The sequence below is a fragment of the Haliaeetus albicilla genome, chromosome 6, assembly GCF_947461875.1.
Source record: "Haliaeetus albicilla chromosome 6, bHalAlb1.1, whole genome shotgun sequence".
NCBI classification, from domain to species: Eukaryota; Metazoa; Chordata; class Aves; order Accipitriformes; family Accipitridae; genus Haliaeetus; species Haliaeetus albicilla.
In genome coordinates, this window is record NC_091488.1 from 9,901,842 (window position 1) to 9,911,773 (window position 9,932).

At 42.8% G+C, this 9,932-nt stretch overlaps 1 long non-coding RNA gene across 1 annotated transcript; it reads left to right on the plus strand.

The window, feature by feature from the left end:
• The first annotated feature begins 1,402 nt into the window (after positions 1-1,402).
• On the plus strand, positions 1,403-8,845 carry LOC138685577 (uncharacterized). The gene is made up of 3 exons (XR_011324872.1): positions 1,403-1,523; positions 7,695-7,808; positions 8,772-8,845. It is a non-coding gene; the product is annotated as an uncharacterized lncRNA (long non-coding RNA).
• The last annotated feature ends 1,087 nt before the right edge of the window (positions 8,846-9,932 follow it).

Consider the following 9,932-nt stretch of genomic DNA (forward strand, 5'->3'; position numbering starts at 1 on the left):
TTGAGAAGGGACCACTGCTGAGGGAACAGCATCTCCCTCCTTTTGATCCTTCTCTGTAACGTCCATGTTAAAGATGTGACACAAATGCTGGTTTTGGAAGAAAGCTCTGGCTAAAATCCTGGCCCCACTGATGTCAATGGCAGCATTCCCACAGACTTCAAAGGGGCCAGAGTCTTGTCCTTTATCCTTCTGTTCCCAGCCTTTTCATACTAGAGAGGATGTTTGCTCAAACCAACAAATGCAATGTATGTATGATCCTAATGCAGAAAAAAAGCAATGTTAAGAAAGACTGCAGTGGTTTGGGTGTCCCTGGAGATACGAGAGTTGGGGGTTTCTCTCAGGAGTAGGGCCAGCCAGCTTTCCAAACACAGGCTATTGGGGAGGCTCAGCTAATAGTGTGATGATAAAAGCAGAGAAATAGCAAAGAGAAATGTCCCAAAGCTTGGGGGTATTAGAAAATGCAATAATAAACTCAACTTGTGTCTGCCAGAAATCAGACTGACACAATTTAGGAGTAAATATGCTGGCGATTCCCCACCGCCCCCGCTTCCCTTTTTTATCTTCTTTGATTTTTCCAGCTGGCTCATCTAGTTGAAATTTGAACTGAGTCTGACTTCAAGTTCCTTTCAGGATTTTGTGGAATATTTTATATAGTAATATGTCTGTGTGACGTCATTGCAAGATTGTGAAATCTCTAAAGCACCGCTTGTCCTTGCAGCCACAATGAAAACATAAATTATAACAGTCCCCCATCACCCCTTTAATGGTTGCAGCACAACTCCCACTTGTGGTCTCCATGACTTGGGAGAGAATTATATGCACTGGCTGAATTTTTTAGCAGATATAATACCAGAACAATTTTGGGAATTTGGGGTGAGGGGAGCATAGTATGAAAGCAAAAATGACTAACAGCTAAAAAAATGCAGTATGCTAGCAAATATTAATAAGTCCTTACTAGAGATGGATTTGAATAAAAACTTTGACTACACCACACCATGATGTATGGTGGGAGTTGGGAGTCCAAGCCCATATCAGCCATCATGTCAACCCGTCCCTCTGTAAAAGATTGAACCAAACCCACAAAGCTCAAGAACTGTCAGTTAAAAGGCCCATCAGACAATGAGACCAAAATAGTGTAACCTGCATGAAAAAAGACTCCTTTGTTTTGAAGCATGTAAAGACAAAGACAGTCAAGGAAATGTATTGCAGAGGTGGTTTATTGCCTTTTCAGATAATTTCTGTGGAGTGTATTTTATGAGCTTTGGCCACATTTTTACATTACTGGTGAATAAAGCTCTCATTGTTCAAAGGGAGTCATCTGGTGACTCATGAATTTCTTCAAATGTGGCTTAAAAAAACCCTCATGTGATATTGAGAATGTTACTATATATATAGCCATAGGCCTACAGAAAAATGAGCCCCTTCGTAGCTTGATCAGTTACTGAATTGGGGAGTCTCAGACAATTCAAGATTGATAGACACAGGGAAGAAGCAAGAATATAGCATCATCTCTGCTCCTCGTGGTAAATAAATCTCTTTGATTTTGTGTCACAAATGCTGATTCTGTATTTCCAACTCAGGACTTCTCTCTGGAAGTATGAGTTGAATTTAAAGTGAGTCTAAGTTATTTTTTAATGAATGTCTGCTTTCTCCCTCCTTGAGTGAATGCAAGTGCAGGCATGCCTTGCACAGAGCTAACTGATAACAGGGAAGTCAAAAGGATGCTGAGCTGGGCAAACAACTGCTTTACATGATTTACCTAATTTTCTAGGTCAATTTGGAAGAAGCCAGTCTTTCAAACCAATCTTCTCTAGCAGCTTCACAGTTGTGTGCCCAGGAGGCTCCTGGGTGTGCTGGCTGCCTGCAGCCCAAGCAGCATGATGCTTTTGAGGGAAAGTGCCCTTCCTAGCTGGGTGAGGGACTACAGTCCAGAGCTGCAGCTGGAGTTATTTTCAACAAGTTGATCCTAGTGCAGAAGCGCACCAAACCACTTTATAAACCAGCTGTGGCTTAACTTCTATTCTTTAAAAATTTCCATTGTACTGTTGAACCTATGTATTTGCAAAAACATTAAAAAACCCCAAGCAGTCTCACCACTGCCCAGAGGAGAGTCTGGTCATCTTGTAGATCAGATTTTGCCATATCTAACCAAAACTGTGCCTAGTGCACATGTGGCAGAACTACCTGGATGTCAACTACTGGATCTCTCTATTTTTCCTCCTCTAGCCTGCTGTTTCATCATCTAGTATGTCATGGGCATTTTAGAAATACAGTACACCATCCTCTGGTAAAAACTGGTTGAAGTAGAGCAGAGCATAGATCCATGTCAATGTCTACTAAAAGTGGTTGGTAAAGATATTTTCGTAAAATGTTTTCAATTTGAGGAATATGTTTACATTCAGTATCGACAGCTGGGAAATGCTCCCTGCCTGGGGAAGTAAAGAATGGACCAGTTTGTGGAAATCTGAACCTGTGTTTATGAATGAGAGCTTGAGACTGGGATGTTATACCCATGATAATACAGCGGGGACACATTGCTACTGTGACAGACTGTGCCAAAGGACATGGCCTTTTAGTGTGTTTCCTACCCCTACATACCTGTGGAGCATCAAGTTCTCCAGGTGCTGCCTTGTTGACTGCTAGACTTTGAACCAGGGCTCTTGGGAGCCAAGAGCTGTGTGAGAGCCAAGGGCAGCGCTCCTCTGTACCTGCTGGGAAACACTTATCCATTTTGCATAACAGGACAGAGACCATGTAAGAGGTATTTACGGCTGGTTTGCATGCCTTGGTCTGAAATGAGGTCTGGACAGAGCAGGTCCCCATGTCAGGAAACTTGAGAGCTGCATCCCCCTTGCAAGGAGCTTTGACATTACCACACATCCCACAACATCCCTCCTCTGGGAGGCTTTGCTGCTTTTCCTATTTGCATTCTACAGGTTTTGCTCCTGTAGGGCTGCATTCAGGCAGATGGTTACTGTGTGCCTGGAAGCACAAGTGAGGAACTGGAGAGGTGAGCTTATCCTATACCAGAGGAAAAAGATGCATCTTCTCTAGCAGCAGGGCCTTCAGGAAAACTTGGCATTGAAGAGCTTTTCCCTTTTCTGCAGAACACTGAAATATTAGGAGGAAAGAGGGAGGGCAGGCAATCTCATTATAATCCCTCCTTGCCTCAGAAACAGGGAGTCAGGAGACATCCGTAGGTGGTTCCTCTGGGAGCTGGATAAGGTGGTGTGTGCACTGACCACAAAGGCCTAAATAGCTGATTAAAATGTAGTTACAGACATTCAGGATGACCAGATTTTCAGAGGTGCTGAGAGCTCATAAATGCCTTTGAAGCCAATGGGATTTGTGAGACCGTGGTACCTTTGGAAGTTAAGCATTATAAAGCTGAGCCATGCCTTAATACAGATTCAAAAATATGTAAAAATGCTCACCTCATAACCTCAAGTACTGAGCAATTTTAAATGCAACATACTAAGAAAAGATAAAAATGAACACAGTGCACAATAACTTAACTTACAATATTTAGCAAAAATATTGGTATTTCTGTCCTAAACACTGCACCTCTAATGAGGACACAAAACTATGAGCAATTTACATCCAGATCAATGCATTGACTAGACAGCAAATCTCCAAATTACTCAAAGTTAGTGTATTTCTCCATGTAACCTTTCATATTATTAGCAGCAAACAGTGTCCTAGTTACTCATGTGAATGTAGCAACCGACTAGTCAATAGCTAAATATCCTTATAGGTCTGCCTGTGCTCTGTTAGAATATGTCTGATTGATAATCCTGCAAAGTTTCCTCCGTTTAAAAGGGCAATACTTGATCAAATCCTTCCCTGTTTAATGCCTGTGTGTCAGCTTTTCCCAGTGCCTGTGTGCTGTCTGTAGCCCTGTGTCCTCTAAACTGGGGTGCTGGGAGCACCCCCATGCCCTGTTCTGGTGGCTCCCCTGGCTCCAACCCAACACCACATCACTGCAAATTCCCAAAGTGAACATGAGTCCTTCTCCTTGGGGGTGCTTCCCTCTCCACAGTTGGGATAGCAGGGCCACAAGCCAGAAGGGAATTTGCTGTTTGTTTGCCGGGTGGATGTTCGGAGAGCCCCAAGGATACCTGCATGCGGGACATACCTGTCAGTCATTACTGGTAAGTCCTATTTTCACTTTCTCTGTGGCCACTACATACCTGTTTTACCCCCACATTATGCACCAAGAAGGAAGTCCTCTGTGCTCCATTGGTCAGTAAGGTCAATGAATAACCCATCTGGACACAATCCTAGCATGGCCCACTTTATGTAGGACATTGGAAGGAAAGGATCTGAAAGCTTAGCCTCCTGACTCTAGCCATTGAAGGACAGGGAACTTGTTACTGGTTCCCAGAATTATCTTTTTAAGATGTGAAAATTGAGTTTTCTCTTAAAATTTAACTTTTCCCCTGAGATGGACACTAGGGGTGGCTGAAATGCAGCCCTAACCATTTTATTTCAAAGAGATCACAGGAAGCATCAGGTGGCAGTGACTTTTCATGACTGATGATCTGAGCTACATTTTTCATTAATGTAACTCCTGGCCCCCAGCCCCAAGTGCTGGAGAGGAAACAACAAACCTCAAATCATTCTGCAGAGAGTACAGGGGATTACACAGTGGTAACATGGGAAAATGAAAACAAACTAAATCTTTATCCAGCTAAAATCCTGCCACAGTTCAGCTACAGATTTCATCGTTCTGACTAATGGGATTAAGACAGGCACCAAGGGGCTCCCATTCTCTGGTGTTGCTGCCTTATTCATTTAAGTGCTGGCCAGTTTCAAAGCCAGGGAGATCCCTGAAAGGGTGCAAGTACCAAGCGACAATTATTCTCCATTTTTTGATGAATGACTCTGAAGAAGTCTGACTTGGACACTTGTTGTTAGGGAGGTGAAGTCATCTACTATGGAAGTCTGCTCTGGGAAGCGATCTCCATGCTTGGCAGCATTCCCCTTTTTAGTTCCAGTTTGTGGCTTTTTCTCACTTTCCTTAGTTAAAGCTTCTGCTCGACTTCATTCAACCCCAAAAGCAATTCTGCTGTTTTTTACTGGCTAAGGAAATACTGGAACTCTGTTTCAGAGAATGATGATGTTAGTGTGCAGCAAGGGCCAGCAGCTCCCTGGGAGCAGAGAGGCACAGGGGTCTCCACCGGGGCCCCCAGGGTCTCACCAGCCAAGGCCCATCCTACCACCCCCAGCAAGGGAGCCGAGGAGAACATGAGATCACAGGCAGGCTCAACCAAGTTTCCAGATTACCACGCAAGCTCATGGTGATGGGGCAGGTCCAAGGTCAAACCAGGAATTCAGTCCACAGGTCAGATCCAGAGAATGCTAGGCAGGTCCACAAAGACAAGGGAGGTCCCAGGTCAACCTGGGAAGTCAGACCTTTGGGCAGGGCCTGCCAGGCAAAGATACGGTTGTGGCTACATATTAGAGTTTTTATGCATTGTAGATTTTAAATTCATAGAAACAAATAGCCAGTACTGTTTGAAAAGTAAATGTATTTCTTCCTCATTGGTGTATCCAGCTTACACCATGACATTGCTTGAGAGTCCTGGGTCAAGCTTTGCTGTGCTAGTCACAATGATAACTTGGGCCAAAGAGACACTCCTAGCCCCACAGACCTTAGGTAGGGACCTATGTTTATATGTGTAGTCTTATGGGGCAGGCACAAGGGTACCAGTGCTCTGATTTCCCTGAGATGCTCAGCAGTGTATAGTACTACAAAGCAGAAAAACGTGAGAGACAGAAAATTGCCCTATCTAATTTAGCTGGGACATGTACAATCTCTTCAAAGAAGAGATTTAGTCTATTAGATTCATCTGTAGTTTTGCTCCAGCCACTCAGCTGTAAGGGGGTTAAGCTGGAAGCAAACAGTGATTTAATTTTATGACCAGACTGAAAATACAAATAAATCTACTGCTCCTGTGTGCTAACTGTAATGCATGCCCAAGTGCAGGATGCTTTAATTGGGTATAATAGCTCCAGGTCTGGACTTACATACTGCACATCAAATCACTCCTTTTAAACCATAAAGTGCTATTCAAATAATTATTTTATTAGCATCATCATCTTTCTGTATGGAAATGTGGAGCATATGGCAAGCTCAACAGATGCCTATAGCCACCATCCAGATAACGTTATTAAAAACAAAAAAAGAAAAGCCATTACATTTTTGGCATATTGGCTGAGAACACTCAGGAGGCTGAACTGGAGACTGCTGTCATATTTGTCATCCTGCTGATTGCCTAATGTGAAACACAGAAGGCCAGTGAAGTGTGAGAAAAGCGAGACATTGTGGAGGACCAAAGCCTGAGCACTGGGACTAAGAAATTACAAGCAGTGACCTACAGTAAATATGTAACAAAAGTGCAGAAACCCAGCTTCTTTCTGCCAGGGGACAGGCTGCTGACTGGGAACAAAGCTTCAGATTTCTCTGAGTGATTAGAAACTCGCAGTGCCGTGGATGCCATGTCCTAAAAGTCCTGGAGGAAGAATATGGGCAATGCGGCTGCCAGCTGATTCATGGGGAGCAGCTGCAGAGAAAATGCCTCTTCCTGCCCTCCCAGATGGATGAAAACTCTCATGAAAGGGCCCCTGCAAAGGAGGGTTGGGCTTCAGCCTCCAAGCAGATTTGTGCAGAGATACTGTAAGTCCCCAGATGGAAAAAAACTTCCTGAATATCCTGTCCAAAGGCAAGGCTGCTTCTCCTCCCTGTGAGAAGTGGTCAGGGTAATGCAGGGCCCTGGGGAGCGAGGCTTTCTGCTCTCCTAGAACAGGACCTGGTGCCTGCATCTGCTGCTTTAAAATTGCTGTTAGGCTAGGCTTTTCTGAGTGAGAAAGTTTCCTCTTGTTCCAAAGGTGGGGAGAAAGGAAGGGAAAAGAAGCTCAAGGTGGGGAATTACGTGTGAATGAATGTCCTTGAAACAGCAGAGGAGATGATTGAGCTGGGTGCTTATTTATTTATTCTTTTTTTTTGGTGAAGGTGTTAGAATGAGGACACTCTTGATTAGTTTTGCTGCTTTCTAATATCACTAAGCAGTGCTTTCTGACAAACAAAGTAACTATACGGAAATACCTTTTTTGCTATGGAAACACCATGGTGATTTACATCAGCTTAAGGAGTCCTGCCTCTGCAAGCTCTTCTTTGATTTCTAAGCAGCAATAAGATAAGTTTCTTGGGTTTTTTTTTGAATAGGGAATGCTCCTGGTACACAACACAGTGCTTCAGACACTGCCCTCTTTTCCCAGGATTTCTGGGTAGCCTGCTGGGTATTCAATGGCAACACGCAAGTAGCTGGGACTGAGGTGAGGCAGCTGGCTTCAGTTTTGACATGTGCATGCATTTTGTGGTTTTGACTCCATTTTGGTTGCAAACAATCAAAATTAAGGAGAGTTATGAAGGGGGTCTCAATTTTTCGTTCTCAGGAGAGCCACGTGAGTAAGAGAGAGGAGTATGTGCGTCTGTGAGAGAGAGAACATACTCCTAGTCCCATCTATTTCTCCCCCAAATTTGTGGAGAACTACTATGTGCCTCCTCTGTGACTGCTTTTGGGAGGCATAAGCAGGAGGCAAGGAAACAGAACGATTCAGATAATGGACTTTACTGAGCAAGCACTCAGGCACAGGGGTGGAGAGCTTACACAGCTTGTGTGGGGCTGCAGGCAAGTGGGATTGCTGGAGCGTGAAGCAGGACTGACCAGAGGCACCATCTCCATCGCAGACCCCATCAGGAACACCCGCGCTCGTAGACATGCACTGTAACTCACTGGGCCATGGTAAGTGACTGGTGAAGGAGATTGATTCATTGTTAATTTGCCTTTCCTCTGTCTAATAGCCCGTAAAACGTGTAGTTTAAAGATATACACCAGCTAATTAGGAGACATATTTTCTGGATGGGAATCACAGCTGCCTGATGTGAAATTTCTGCAATGAGTGAAAAAATGTGAGGGGTTTGTTTACACACTTCAGATGTCCAACTTCAGCTACACTGCCACAAATGGCTGAACTTGTGATATTCCTTCCTTCCTTCATAGTAAGGATTTCTCCAAGAACATGTAATGCTGCCTGTAATGTCATTAGGCTGCTCTTGAAGTATGGTTTGTGTGCACAAAAGCTTGACCATTTTTTTCAACACTAGCTGTTGTCTGAATAAAACATGTTGTTACACATCCCCTGCAAAATTTGTTCCTTGTCCTTAATATTTTGTCCCAGTGATGTTGCTAGTATGATTTCTAGAGCTCCTTCAGGTTTCCATAGGCTTTCTCACCCATAGATGAGGAATGATTTATTCTCCACTGCCTCAAATCTATCATTGGTTTTGGTGCATGTTCCCCTCCTCCTTTACAATACTTAAATGATTTGAAGATTGTTTTAAGGAGATCTCTAGCTGTTTACCTCTATGGCATTCATTATCAGCAGTTTATCACCTTACTGTACTTTTTTCCTACTTCTAGATGTGTACAAAATGTGAATAATTAATATTATTTTAAGTGCACAATAAATACATATTACAGAGATAAATATAAATAGAATTACTCGTACAACATATATTCATTATTGCATGCTATATAATGTTAGTGTATGCAATAATATATAGTATATACACTATGCAGTTGACTGTATTCTGTGCAGCATACAGAACTTTCAATCTAACAAAACCAGAAAAGTAGCTTCAATGAACTATATGAGAACCCTACTTTGAACTTAATTTTTCCTTTTTCATGGTTGCATTTCTGAAGCTGCAATACTAGAAAGCCATGAAGAAGTCTTCATCATGAAAGATGACCTTTTTCAAGATACCAGATCCTGCGTGATATGTACTTTATCCATGGCTAAATGGCTTATGCCTCTATTAACACCTTTAGATTCAGAGCCTTCCCACTTGGTGCTAGCAGGGGAATATTTTGCCTTGCCTGATGTCAAAGTGCGCTATAGCACATTCCAGAAAATTCTAGAAAACTTGTGAAGAAAATGTATCATAGGTTTAGGACTTGTGAACCTTAAATGGTTTAGAAAACCTTTAGATAATGTTTGAGAAAGACGCAGGCTTACTCATTGCAAATATTGACTAGCTAAAGGACAAGGCTCAGCAAATAAGACTTGATAAAGTCAATTCAACTCTTCCTATTATGTGTAGATTAAGTGCTGCCTTCCCACTTTAAAGGGTTTTATTTTGCACCCAGTGAGTCCTTAAAGAAGGTTCCTCCACTCCTCTGGGATACTGAGAGAGGAGTTCAATTTGCAGCAGGGAGATGGTAACTTTTTTCACGAAAAAGCAAACTCTGGTGGGACAGAGGTTAGGACAAAAGGATACAATAAACCTCCACAAACAGATCAGAAGCTGGCGTGGAAATTTGAAGGGCCATATCAAACTTCTTTACTTGAATTAACAAGTTTATCAGCAAGTAATTACAGGTGTGAGGATGGAGACTCCACTAAGGCTGGTACAAAACTAAGCTCTGAAACAGAAAAGTTGGAGAGCTGTGTGAGTCCTTGAAGCTATTTAAGAAACAGAAGGTGGATCTTAATATCCATATTCAAGGATTAATCATCTTCAGTTGGTGCGAAAGATTCAAGTGAGAAAAAAAGGAAGCCTTCAGTCCTTCTGGTGAGGAGATAATTGGGTGGTTGTAACATTGCAGTGACAGCAATGAAGCTTCATGCTCTTCAGGGCCTTGGTAGATGGCACAGCTGTGCCAGCAGGACAGTCCCGTGCATGTTCTGTAGGTGGTTATGCCATTTCCAGGATATGCAGCATAACTGCTCTTTCACAGGCATGTTTTCACTGACATGGTTTCCAAGGTAGTAGCTCATTTTTTACCTAACAACAGGAGTCAGAAGACAATTGCTGCTTTAGTAAATAGCAGAATATAATTTAGTTGATTATCTTAAAAAAAAAA